Source organism: Scophthalmus maximus, chromosome 11 (assembly GCF_022379125.1).
Source record: "Scophthalmus maximus strain ysfricsl-2021 chromosome 11, ASM2237912v1, whole genome shotgun sequence".
In the NCBI taxonomy this organism is placed as follows: domain Eukaryota; kingdom Metazoa; phylum Chordata; class Actinopteri; order Pleuronectiformes; family Scophthalmidae; genus Scophthalmus; species Scophthalmus maximus.
Window position 1 is genome coordinate 3255094 of NC_061525.1, and position 14204 is coordinate 3269297.

The 14204-nt window shown below is 46.6% G+C and overlaps 1 long non-coding RNA gene across 3 annotated transcripts in view; it reads left to right on the forward strand.

Annotated features, from left to right (window-relative positions):
- LOC118299611 overlaps nucleotides 1–11009 on the forward strand; it is an 87291-nt gene extending 76282 nt beyond the window's left edge. For 2 of the 3 annotated variants that reach the window (XR_004789903.2, XR_007031712.1), the window contains 2 exons: nucleotides 3687–3741; nucleotides 8510–11009. This is a non-coding gene — a long non-coding RNA (uncharacterized LOC118299611). The remainder of the gene's footprint in view (nucleotides 1–3686; nucleotides 3742–8509) is intronic. The other variant, XR_007031713.1, reaches the window with a different exon arrangement.
- Nucleotides 11010–14204: the final 3195 nt, after the last annotated feature.

The window sequence follows — 14204 nt, forward strand, 5'->3', positions numbered from 1 at the left end:
CCGTGAGATTTTTACGGTCTCGGTGGAAGTCTGCCGGTGGACGAGAAGGGAGCTGCCAAACCAGGCGGCTTCGAGCAGTGCCAGTGCAGCAGCAGCAGCGCCCGAAACATGCGCCTTGACTGTATATAACGTGCCGAGGCCTCCACATCCACCAGTGCGTGTGTGAGTGTGAGTGACTGTGCTTGTTTGTGTGCGGCCGAGGTAATAGGTAGAGGAGCAAAAGACTGCCCCCTGTTGAAGGACTCCGGGAAGTGTCCAGCTGTGGGCCCGGCCGGGATCTGGTGACTTTGCAAATGGAGGAAAATGAAACACGGGCGATTTTGCAGGACGAATGGCTTTTTCCCGAAGTGAGACGTATGCTCGTGTGGGTTTTCCTACTGTACCGCTCAGTGTGTGTGTGTGTGTGTGTGTGTGTGTGTGTGTGTGTGCGTCTGTGGGGGGACGATGCATTAATCCAAACCAGAGCAGAAAGTGAGAGCTCTGTGGGGTTTCATGTGGCCTGTGTTCTCCTCCTCCGTCTCCGTCCTTTGCCTCTTTTCTCTCTCCTCCCAATGTACATACGGTGCAGTGTGAGACGCGCTGTTTGTTTGTCTGCAGGACGTTCCCCGACGTTTCCACTTTCCCCTCTCGTTTTCACGGATGTTGATTGAGTCATCTCTGTTTCATGAATCTTACAAAAGAAATACCGCAAACTGAAAATGAACGATAGCGACAATAATAACAGCGTTGATGATTATTGCAGAAATATCACCGAGACATCCCCATCTTCCCCAACCTTTTTCTTTTTTTCACCGTTGCCATGGCAATGACCCCGGTGACCCCTCAGTCAGATGTGACATGCTGCCAATCGGTCACTCTGGGGCGACTGCGCGGCTCCCGCAGCCATCCCGCGAGCTCTCAGACGCACACAGCGACCCGCACCGTTTCCCCGGACCATGCGCGGGCCCGGTGTGACAGATCTGGGTCTCTCCTGATATACTGCTTGGCAAGCTGGGGCCGATTCCTGGCCATTACCAGCACATAGTTCTTAAAGAGAGCCAAATGGCATCAGTAAATCAACGGCGATCATTTAACCCGATAGAAAAAGTCAATCATTCACCTGATGGAAGGAGTTTGGCCCACTCCCCTTTTCCGGACAAAAAATTAATTTTACACATTGAAATCTCTCTTCCGGTGCATGTTCGGTGTTTGTGCAGAGCTGCTGCACTCGCACACTGCACCTGTCCCTGCCTGTTCACGCGTGTGCATAGTATGCACGTGTGTGCAGGCGCGCGTGTGTGTGTGTGTGTGAGCCTTTGTCTGCCTGCTGCAGACTCTCACCATCAAAGCAGGCTAATATTAGCGCCTCGCCGAAGACTGTCTTTATCTGGACACAAAGCAGGTGATAAATGGGGGTGGCTGTGTGCGTGCGTGCGTGTGCGTGTACACAGGATTATAACGGTGGATGGGGTGGGGGGTTTGAACAGAAAAAAAAAAAAAGAAGAAAAAACATGCTTTAGATCCAGATGCACGATTTTCCTGCGGCAACTGCAGCTGTATGGATAAGAAAGCAGCACAATGCTCCGTCTGCCAGACGGCAGTCCGAAAGGATTGGAGATTAGCCGGGGTGCAGACACAGTTGGTCGATCAGTCAGTCAAGGAGGGAGGGAGCCGGAGAAAAAGCAAGAGGGCAGTGTGATCTCAGAGAATTTGCTTCTTTCCTTTTTTTTCCCCCCTTCTCCCCGGTCTCTCTCTGGGCCCCGTCGCTGATTTGAGCCTACAGTCGGTTGCACGTCGTCACTCTCCTTCTCTGCTCCATCTGTTCCTCCCCCCCCCCATCATCTCTCCTGTTTCTCTCCTCCCTCTCTCCCTGTCGCTCAGTCTCTCTCTCTCTCTCTCTCTCTCTCTCTGTCTGTCCATACCAAAGCCCGGGGGAGCAGGGGAGATTAAATGTAGCCTCTATAAGCCAAATCACATCATATAGCAATGTTTCTATGGCCCGTTCTCTCTCTCTCTCTCTCTCTCTCTCTCTCTCTCTCTCTCTCTGTCTGTCTGTCTGTCTGCCTCTCCTTGTCTTTCTGAAGGGATAGTATGAATGATGGCGGCCCGTGTGAGACAGCAAATGAGACGAAAGACGGAGAGAAAGACTGGAAAAGTGGATTTTTGTTTTTTTGCATGCATGCAGAGAGGGAGAGAGAGAGAGAGAGAGAGAGAACACTGGATTTGTTTTATGGGTGGAAAACGGACACTGGCAAGGTGGAAAAAACAACGAAAGGAGGACTACTTTCTCTCACTACCCCCCACCCCCTGACTCTCTCTCTCTCTCTCTCTCTCTCTCTCTCCCTCTCTCCCTCTCTGTCGCTCTCCCTCGCTCTCGCCAGATACAGACGAAAAGAAGGGCCTCTGGCTGTAAGCGAATACAGCTGTGAGGCAAATTAATGGATGATATTTCTCTCCCCCCTTTCTCCTGCTTTTTCTTTTCTTCTTTTTTTCCCCCTTTTTTGCTGTTTCTGTCTTGCCTATCAACATGGGAAGGACAATGAGGCAGAGGGGGAGGGGGGGGGGGGAGAAAGAGTACAGGAAGGACTGAGAAAAAAGGAAAGAGCTCTAATATTTGAGAGAAGGAGAGGGGTGAGGAAAAAGAGGGGAGAGGGGGTGTGTGTGTGTGTGTGTGTGTGTGAAGGGGGTCATGCTTTTTTTTCTGCCTTCCCTCCTCCCCAGCTCTGCATGTGACTGAAAGAGGGAGAAAACAATGCGAGGGAAAAGGGGCAAAGGCGAGAGAAAGCGGAGCGAGACAAGAGATCAGCGGGCGCGTTCGTTTTTTAACTCGGATTTGTGCGCGCGTGTGTATGTGTGTGTGTGTGTGTGAGAGAAAGTGTGCACGTGACAAAGTGTGTGTGAGTGCGTGTGCGTGGATCCCCCCCTCGCACCGACCTGCCTCGGACCTGCAGGTTTGGATACAATGTGGTTGAGGAGAAGGTGCCAGGAAAGGCAAACGAGTGTCTCTGCGGAATTGTGTGTGTGTGTGTGTGTGTGTGTGTGTGTGTGTTTGCGCCCCCCCCCCTCCTCGACACCCTCTCTCCCTTCGGTGAGGCAGCACACTGGTATGCTCCTGGCACTGTGGCCCTGGCTGCGAGCTCTGATTCTGTGGCTCGCTGCTCGCTCTTTTCGATTCAGCCCCCTCTCTCTCTCTCTGGCTCTTGCCTTTCCTCCTCGACTCGCCCTCGGTGTCTCCGGTTCGCCTTCTCGCCACCTACCTGCTCTATCCGACCTCTCGCCGTCTCCTTTTCTGGGAAGAGGAATCGTCTCGCTGACTCTCTCTCGCTCTCTCTCTCTCTCTCTCTCTCTCTCTCCTCCCCAGACTGCTCGCTCTCGCTGTCTGTGTGTGTGTGTGTGTGTGTGTGTGTGTGTGCGAGAGAGAGAGGGAGAGAGAGTGAAGAGATAGAGGGAAAGAGAGCGTGCAAATGGTTCATTACAGCTTGGTCCTACCACCCATCCTCAAGCCTCGTTTTCTTCCCTCCGTCTGTCTCTCTATGTCCCCCTCGCCGTCTATGTCTTCGCCTGACTCTGAGCGGCTCTCCAGACGGGCCAGCGTTCATCCTTGCTTCGTGAACATAACCGGGAAAATCATGTCGGTGTACTGTAAGTTTAAATCTGAGCTCTCTGTTTCTCTCTGTCTCCTATCCCCCCCCCCCCCCCTCGAGCAGGCGGCAGGCTAGAAGAACAACGAATGTGGGGAACATCCCGGATCCAAAGGGGAGGGTGAGTCGGTACCAGCAAATCCTCTTCCTCTCCTCTCCCCTCTCAGCGCCCATCTGTTTCCTAAGCTCCGGACCACCATGGTAGCGTGGAGGAGCCGTAGAGCTTTGTTATCTGGCTCGTCTCTTTCTCTGTGCCGCCTCTCCGGAGAATTCAGCGGCTCCGCCGCGCGGGGATCTGCAACCTCGTAGGCACGGGGAGATTTCTTATTAGGAGCGCGAGATGTGACAGGCAGTGGAGCGCGCGAGTCGTCGTGTCGGACGGATTGTGTGACGGACTGTGCGGTCCGAGCCTCGGATTTGGACGGCGTGAACGACGCGTCCACGCGGGGCTTTTGTCGTCTGTGGCCTGCGGCAATAATTGCAAATCATCCGCTGATTTTGAATCCGTCTGTGAGACAGCCGGGCTGGGGGGGAGGGGGGGTTCTTTGGGGCATACTGTACAGCGGCAGGCTCTGTACCTGAAAGCAGGAGGCATTTTTCAAAGTGCTGTATTGTTCAGCCGAGATGGGGGAGGGGGCAAGGGAGAAACGGAAAAGAGAGAGTGATACAGAGAGAGAGAAAGAGAGAGGGGGGGGGGGGGGGTGGGGGGTTGGACAGTGTTGTGTCTAGCTGAGGCTCGCACTTGTGTGTTCGCGATGTGTGCACGGGGGCAGCGGAGGTTGCAGTGGCCGTGCTCGATAAACGTACGTGATCGCTGAGTGGGTGTTCGACGCGTGGCCGCGGGTCTGTCGCCCGCAGGGTTGGCTCCGCGCGCGGGAGACCCTGGGACGCCCGCGGCCCCCTTTTGACTCGGAGACAGTTCCGTGCGGAAGCTCCCCGGCTCGGGAGCGTGACGCGCGGCGGCGGCTTCTTTTTTTTCTTCCCTTTTTTTCAACGCCAAAGTAGAAATACAAAGAAAAGCCACGGGAGGGCCGAATTCAGCCGTGCGAGGTAGAAGATGTGTCTCTCTCCGTCCCTGAGACCCTAACTTGTGACGTTGTGCGTTCATGTCCACGGGTTAGGCTCTCGGGAGCTGGGAGGGCTGCGTGGCCAGCACTATCTGCCGCACGTTCCCGATTCGAAAAAAACAATGGCGATCGGAGGAGGAAGACCATGGCGCAGTGAGCCGAGGCGTTCACCGTGCCCTCGCCATGGGAGCACTCCTCGGCGTGGCCCACGTGCCGCTGCTGTCGCACGTCACCTGGGCCCCTTTCTTTTTTGGGTCTTCTTCTTCGTCCTTCCATACATGTTGGAGTGTGAGTTGCGCAGATACCACAGATACCCCTGGCGAAACTCGCCGGGGTTAGGAGGATGGGGAGGTAGCGGCATGCCGTTTCAAGGGGTCATGTGACAAAGTCAGACGCAGGGAAGCCGTCATCCTTTAGTAACAGGGTCCTGATTGTATCTCTGACTATTGACATGGGGTCTACGCTAATCATTTGCCATTTGCCTAAATTTAACCATCAAGTATCTGTCAGTCGGCGTCGTTCATCTTTGATGTGATGCTGCCTGTCTGGTCGTATAGGAAGCACTTGTTGTGGCCTCATGCTAATGTAGCATTTTTGATCCAATTTCACGCTTGGGTGAAGACACATCAATGTCTTTTATTCTGCCTCTCAATGGAGACACATGACCCGAATGCCGCGGTAAATGACTCCCCACCGTCGGAGGTAGCAACGACCACAGTTGCACAGTCAAGCATCTGAGCTCCTCATCCGGCCGGCACAGAAGAAAAAACCGAAGGGCCCTGGTGGGGATGCTCACCGTACACTAGTGCTTGTCAGCTGGCGAAGGGCACGGCTAAACAACTGGTTGGCATGAGCCGCTGAGGTGAAGGCGTTGACCTCTCCACACGCCAGTGAACGCCGCTGAGCAAAGGAGCATCTGTTGGTGCGATTGCCCCTTCGTTGCGACTGCAGGCCTGGCCGTCAGTGTGTGTGTGTGTGTGTGCGTGCGCACCTTTACGGCTTGAGAGCGGCACAGAGTAATGTTGAGCGTGACGTTTACAGCTCTGTACATTATGTGCTTGACCTCAGTGAACCCCCAGCGACGTTTGATGCTCACTCACCCGCGGTAACGCCGGCGTAGCGGTGGCAGCGAGTGGAGTCCACCGAGAATGACCCGCAGTGCCCTTTTTGCCACTAGGTGACATGGCTGCGGCCCCCCCGTGATTCTTCTTTTTTTTCTTTTGTTTTTCCCAACCGCTTCTCTGGATGCGGCAATTGCATTTTGGAGCCGCGAACCCGGGCGACGGCACACTTTGTCATCGGTAGTGACCGAGGGATCCCACTCGCTGACTTTTCGCTACTACGACCAAACTAATTGTTATTCAAAAGCAGCACGTGGCGGCACATTTTCACTTGAGCCTTGGTGTTCTTTTCTCGCAGGGTTTAGTGGGCCGTGTCATCCTCCAGTGCACGTCGCGGTCTGGTCTCAGGAGGTCGTCATTCTCCCGAGACCCACTTTCATTTTTTGTTATTTATGGCAGCAGCACGATTCATCAATATGTGACTTGGCGGCTAATGTCTGATTTTAATGGGGCATGACGTAGAAAAAACAATCTCGTATGGCTGCTCCCCTTCATTGAAATGGATAGCAAAGCACTTAAGATTTAAGCAACAGCAAATGGTGCAGGACATTCGTCATGTTACAGGTCGCTGCATGGCCTTTCAGTCAGTTTGAAATGTTCTTTGTCGCAGGATTTCTTATGTTTGTCATTAGAATGTTGCACACATTTGAGATTCGCTTGAAATCAAAGCTCACGTCTCTGCATGTACTGTATGTTCAACGGGGACCACCGTTGATGTCTGGGTGTCTCACTGTGGTCCTGAAGATTCACCTCACTTCGGTCATTCTGGATTCTGACCTGCAGAAGTGTATCGAAGACGCCTCCCACCCTCAGTGAAACGTATTCAGCTGACAGTAGCCGGACATGATGTGCGCTTGGGCTTTCATGCTGTCCCGCTGTGTCGCCTCTGATCGAGTTGATTCCCTGAGATGCTTCCATCCTGTTGTTAATGAACTAATATGGATTTTAGCTTGAACAACCCCCCCCCCCCCCCCATTTCACTGGTAAGCTGCTGCTTTAGCAATTCTCTTATGTAATGCCTCTGTGAGTACCCCCCCCCCCCCCCCCCCCCCCCCCCCCCCCGCGCCACCCTCCCCCCCTTTTTTTCTTTCCTACCATCTCTCTGCACAAAATCTGTTTTTTAATTTTATTTGTTCAGCTTGGGAAACAAACACTAACCTGGGGCAACTCCGCGTCTCGCCGGTAAGCTCGAAAAGGGCTGCGGGCGTGCGCTCCATTGTTCGGCTGCTCCGCGCACTGTCTGTACACTGTGTCCCCATGGCTGAGGCAGACATGGAGGATAGACGCCGACGGACAGACGGACAGACGGACAGACAGACGAACAGACAGACTAGTGTTGATTGATTTTTTTCTCTCCTTTTTTTTCTAAAAAGGACACGAGCCGATAACATGTTATCTGGACATAATACAGATGATGCAGTGTGCATCTGGACAGCCAGTGAGCGTGAATCTGATCTGATATAGCATTTCATACAGATTTAACTGAAACGTGGTTGAAAATGTATGCGCAGCCTCTTCAGGTGTGTCGGTCACCAAAAACTTGCATCTGTGTGTGTGTGTGTGTGTGTGTGTGTGTGTAGCTTGAAATATTGGCTTTTCCCGTATTGGTTGAATATGAATGGCAGCAGGCAGCTGTTGATTGGGTGACCCTTTGTTGGGGTGGACTGACAGGAAGGTGCAGTGGACTTAAACCTGGTAAGCAGGGGCACTTCAGATGTACGTGTCGGGAGGGCACAGTATACAGATCTGCACCCGGACGGCATCGGGAAAAAATGTTTGAGGAATTACCCCGTTCGGGTCAAAGTAGCGAAGCGAAATTATTGATCAGAGGGTCGATCGATATGGTAAAAGAACGGAATCGCACGAGGTGGCAGACGGATGAGCCCCCTGCGTCCCTTTGTGGCGGCGTGCGTTTCTCGCTGTGCCGAGTTCGCAGCAACCATTTTGCAGTTTCTTCATCTGCCACTCCCTCCCATGCACAGCCTGCTTGTCGGCTGCGGGCGGGAGAAACACTTGCATCAGTAATCAGAGCTGGTCAGTGTGTGTGTGTGTGTGTGTGTGTGTGTGTGTGTGTGTGTGTAGGAGTGCATCACAATGCAGAGGGGGTTCCTTCCAGTCTGTCGATGAATGAATGAAGATGGCGTTGCAGCCCCACGCTGGTTATTTCTATTGCCCTCTACCTGTGGCCGAGGAAAGCCAAGGGGGCATTTTTTCAATAGCTGCACACCTGTGGGCTATTTACTTGCCACATAGCTGGAATTGCTGAGGCACTTCTCGGTACTGTAGCTTGGCCCACTTCGCCGGATTTAGAATTTGGGGCTGCTCCAGTACTTTCATCATTTTAACTTGTTCATTTTTATTCGTTTTTTTTTTTTTTTTTTTCACTCAGTGTGTGATTCAGCTGCCAAACTGTATGCTGTTTTGTCTGCAGCTCTTTTGCGATTCTAAATGTGCTGCCGGGGTGGGGGGGGGTACGCCGTGTGTGTTTGTCCTTACTAACTCTGGCTAAAGCCAGTTTAAAGGAGCTCAGGGATTGTGCGCGGAGCCACATCACACCAGCAGATTAACTGGACTACACACTAACCTCATTAATCTGAGAGAGACTAATGTCACCAACAATGTGTCAGCAGCCACACACACACAAACACACACACACACACACATCCCATTTAAAGCTGTTCCTTTTGTCTTTACCGAATAGAGAGCCAGGTATTGATGACTGGAGGCCGAGGCAGAGCAGGTCCGCTCTTCTTCCCCGGCAGGCCTCCGTATCAGTTTTGTAAAGACCGGCTGGAAATCCCCCGATGAATCGACATTTAACACTTTCCTGCCACGTCAACCAAAAAAAGCTGCAAATGTTTTTGTTGGACATTTGAAGGGAATGTCTTAAGCATGTTGGCTACAGCCACCATGCTACATATAAATTTGTTTATTTTTTTTTGCTTCAACAGCCTTGGTGCCATGTCGCTGGGCAGATGACAGAGATTAGATTTGTGGGGGTTCCAAGTTGGTTTCTTTTTGAGCTGGCAGGATTTTGAGGGACTCCTTGACCTGCCCTCTGTCTTTTGGCTCCTGTAACAGGATAAGAATCTTTGTGACATTACGGAAATTGTTTGGGTTTTTTTCAAAACAAAATGTTTGTTTCCCCCTTACTTTTTTCCTGCGTCTTTAGTTCAGCTGCAACTGCAACAGTTGGCTTGGTTGAACGACAGAAATTTGATGGGCAACATTCAGCTATAACTTGATAACTTTGAATTCTGGCTTGTTGGTCTGATGAAAAATTAAATAAAGTGTAGATAACAGTTTTAGAGACTTTTACAGTTTAGGCATTTTTTTTCATGTTTTCATAAACTTGAGATGAGAAAATAATCAATAGACCCACCCATTAATAATGACTTTTATTTTTTTTCTGTGCCACAGCAGAAAAAGAAAGGCATTATATAATGAATTCATTTTATTGCACCATCCTTGTCCCCTCTTTTATATGTGACTATTTTTGTTCAAGCACTCTTTATCATTACTGTCTCTATGTGTTCTATTTGTTCATGTCTGCTTTACCTTCCTGTATTAGAGTCCTTGTGTGTCCAAACATACTTGGCCAATAAAGTTGATTAAAAATGTTTTTATTCTATTCTATGAAAAAGTATATACTTAATTTAGTTTTTGTTATTTTTAAAAAATGATCATGCCTTACTGTGTGTACGTTAGACATTCATAATGTGTGAGGTCCAGGAAATTGTGTTACCTTCTAAACTATTTAATGAATACCATTAAGTGTTTGTTCAGTTTACAAAATTACTGTCTGCATGATGTGATGCTCATAATATCTGACATAAGACTACTATATGCTCACACAATGTCAAACCAGTTGTGAGCCAAGCTTCATTGCTCATTTCCTGCTTTTATTTCAGCACCAGGTTGTAATATCCATGAGCCGTTGTGACCTGTCCAACGAGCTCACATCAGGAGTCACCATCAACTTACGTCTTTGGTAATTTGTTACTTTTTCCTCTTTCTTTTGCTTTTGGCTCTGTTGTTTCAATATTTTCAAATTGAGATTTCAAAATGTTGCATATTGTCAGTGTTTCAAATGTCATATTCAAATAAATTTTTGTTTTTGTCAATCCAGTGTGTGTGAAATTTGGCAGTGTTTTGCTCTGATGACTGGTGGTCATATTTTACAACATGACTGATGATTACACAATTTTTAATATTTCATAATGAATGTGGCAGCGATGTGAGAGCACAGTGAACAGTAGGTGCAGTGTGAGACAGAGAAGTCCTACAGTTGTGTCTAAATAAAGTCTCACTGCTGTCATTTCACATGATTATCAGTTCTTTCCACTGCTGTGCTTATAAATAGGAGCTCCAAATGAATGGTGAAATTTTGCCGTTTGGCATGTTTTACATTTTATCTTTGGCGGTATCATTTATGTCTTTTCAAAAGCTTGAATCTGTTTCAACAAGATTAAATCCTTGGCTGATGATGTGTGTTTCTGCGGAGCTGCCAAGATGTATTACAACCCCCTCCTCTGCTGACATTATCCATGGAGCAGTAAATGGACCTAGATAAAGACATTCAAAAAGACGACTGACAAGCAAGTTCTCAGAAGTCAGAAATTGGATGTGAGAATTTGTGTATGGTTATTTGTTAAATGGGTCAAAATACCACATTAATACATTATTAATTCATGTTTGTCATGGCAATTGCCTGCATAAATACTGTAAATAATTAATTAGTAATGCAAATATCTATTATTAAAAGTTTACAAATGTTCATAGATTCTGTTTAAAAATCAATCTGCTGTTTTTCATGAGTTCACACTTGTTTTGACAAATGAAGCGAGTGTGAACACAGCGAGTTTGCTCTGTTAAGTTACTGTTCTACAGTATATGTCCTGATACTGCTCAGGCCGCTTTGTCTTGCTCTCACTTACAGCTTATTAGAACAGGTCAGGACGTGTCAGAAAGGTCCAGGAACATGAGATGGATAGGACACAGAAGCAAGCTTCGTCTGCCCATATACACGTACACACACAGGGTATCCTGACCAGGACATACATCTGTACGTGTGAAAGCTCACTCACTGACATCTAGTCATAGAAATGCAACTTATTTCTCGATGTGGCTCTAATGATGAGATACTGATATATCATTAAAAAGAAAAGATTTTAATGCAAATAAATCATTTCTTAAAATGCTCTTCTGTCGTATTATTTCAAGAAAAAATCCCTCCAAGATCTATGGTAATATTTAGTGCTAGCTATGTATTGGCATATGTAAGCATTTGCCATTTCTTAACACTAATTCAATGTTCTAATAGATTTCATGGTTTGCGCTAACACATGCTTACTATGCTGTGTAGTCGGCTGCATGCTAACACTTCAGCGCATGAGTAGGCTAAACGTCATGCTAACTATTTAGCATACACTACTCTGTGACCATTCAATTGCAACACGTGAGCTTAAATTCTGCTTAATAACCTTATGACGCTACAACTTTAGCATGCTCCTTGTTGAGTAGAAGCCTCAATGCTAACATTTTAGCACAGTATGCAGGCCTATATTCAGGGAAATGTTGCCACATGCTAAGATGTTAGCATGCACAGTGTTGAGTGGTAAAAGGTTCCATACTAGCTCTTCATAAGAGCGGACCCGACTTTCGTTAAGTCCAATCATTGTTTTTTTTTGTTTTGTTTTTTTTTATCTTTGTGGTTATACACAGCATTTGGATGTAAACTTCACGAACCGAGTCTTTGCTCAGAGTGACCTCACCTGAGAACTAACTGCGACGGAAGTGGAGGAGGACGGTGGACACGGAGGGCGCTGTGACTCGCGCCCCGCTGCGACACGCCCTCCGTACCTGCGCTGAACGAGATGAGCGACTCCCGGAGCCGGATTGCTGCTGCAGGCCTCGTCCACGCAGCTGTCCAAGGATGACTGAGTGTTACCGCCGACGGTGCTGTCAGCAGTCCAGCAGGAGGGACCCTCTGCAGACCTTAGTGTGGCGCAGCCGCTCTGCAGGTGAGCGGAAGCAACTGTGCAGGGGAAAGAATGCACTATTCAAAAACGTCACATAATGTGTCACATATACAAAAGTGTTGCGTATTCAGAAAAACTAAAAGGCCCATGTTCATTAAAAAGAAAAAGTCTTGATCCAATGCACCACAAGCACATGACAAATGAATACACATTCCTGAAGTTGCTGGGTTGAAATATTGTCTTGTTGTGGCGTCCACTTAACCCTCGACCTGCCAGTTATTTCCAAGTGAAACTTTGAACACCCCAGGAGTTCCTGCCTGGACCTGTTACGGGCAGCATTTGGTTTCACATTCGATAGAGTGATAGCATCAGGACGTTGGCCATGTGGAGCTGACACAGCAAGACAGTAAGAATGTCAACACATTTTCTAGCTGTAAAAAATCCACACAGTCGTGTCCCTTTTTTTTGAAAACACAACTTGTCCAGCCACATTATGAACAATTAGGGCTACAAAAATAAGAAATTCTTCTTCCTTTTTCTAACATGGATTTTTGCATATAATGGACATGCATTGTTATAGAAGAACCACTGAAAAATACCTACTATAATAATTATGTTCATTTTATGGTTTTCAACTGAAACATATATCTATATATTTGAGATTCATGTGGGAGTTTGATTTTACATTTAACATGCACACAAAGTTAATGTGAAGCATATATGTTTTTATAAAATATAAATGAGACAAGTAATGTAACATTTAAAATGAATCAAATGGCTTTAAAATCTTAAATACATTGGGTTTTTATCAGTGCTATTTAATAATAGTGCTAGTCACCATCAGTTTATTTAGTTCCATTGTGTTAAAACTATTTCATTAAAAAGGATTAAATCTTACATTCAATCAAAATACATAACACTTGAATATTAGGTTAACGAATTATCCAAAAGTTTTTCTCAATTTCAGAATTGGTGTCTACACAGCATCATTTAATCTACATTTAGTGAGATGTATTATGGGGGGGAAATAACTGGATACATGGATCCCACACATATATCTACAGTTTTTCACACCATGTAGATTACACATTGAGACATTTTTTTTCTGTATAAGGTTAAGAGTATCTAAAAAAACTAGTTCAGAAAATTCAAGTTGTTGGAAAGCTACAGACAGAGACATCTTTTAAGTTGTAAAATAAAAATTCAGTTTTAATTTAACAAGATAAAATTAAATTGCATCTTCTTTTTCATTATGTTTCTGTCAACATGCAACCAATGTGTTCAAATTAAAGTGTAAAATGGGTTGTTGTTGTTGTTGCTGTTGTTATGAGTTGTTCAAATCAAATTATTTTCATATTAACTAGACAAATTAATAGTGGGCCTATTCTAGGGTTTTTTGTGGGTTTTTTGCATAAAACACATGTAACCTCCTATTTATGAATATACACATTCATTCAGTTTTAAAATGACAACATGGGGGACCAGAATAAACTAACAGTCAAAAGTAATTGTATTTGCTATTTTCTGTGTATCGGTGTACCAATGGACATAAAATCGTTGCCCCTTTTTCCAAGGATTTATCAGAATATAGTAGATTATTATATCATCAATATCATTATGTCAAGGATATTCTCAGATACAAAAGGGCCAGAAAACCAGGGCCAGGGTATAGATTAATGTCTGATGGTGCAGATCATGTAGAATTGAATATACTTTTCACTTCACTTCAGTCTGTAATAAACTGAGAGCCTACAGGCAGTACATTTAGACAATTTGTCGATTTCTTTTAGCACTTTGATTTCCCAGCCTCACCTCAACATGACTTCATTAACAGTTATCTTGTGAGTTGCCTCTGTGTGGTCGTCATGGAACCCTCTGATTATAGAACACAATTTTATCAACAGCACTGTGAAAATACATCCATATTAGAAACTGCTCAGGTTTTGATAGGTTGTAATGTGTATGTATATTTTCAAATGTTGCATGTCTTAGTTCGTGCTGTGCTCCTTCCATTTTGTCACACATAGGTGTTGTATTAATTTCAGTTTGTCAAACACAGCATGCGCTACATGACCAAATGAGTTTGAAAAAATGTAAACCATGAGTGTTGGTAATAAAAATGTAAATGCAGAGAGCGTACTGACAGCACAAAGCTGAATCTCTCACTCTCTCTAACCCTCCATCCCTTTCCCGCTCTGCCTGTAAATCCATGCTGAATTTTGGCTCACACAGTTTGGAGCGCTCTGCAGCCAAAAGTAGGCCAAAAGCCATCTGAGGACAGCGCTCACTGAGAGAAAGAGGGAGAGACAGAGCGAGGCAGAGAGGCAAAGTCCAGGCAGTTAAGGACATGAAGAAGGATTTATGGTTTATATTTTGCACCTTTCAATCATATTTATCGTTTGGACTTTCATCTTT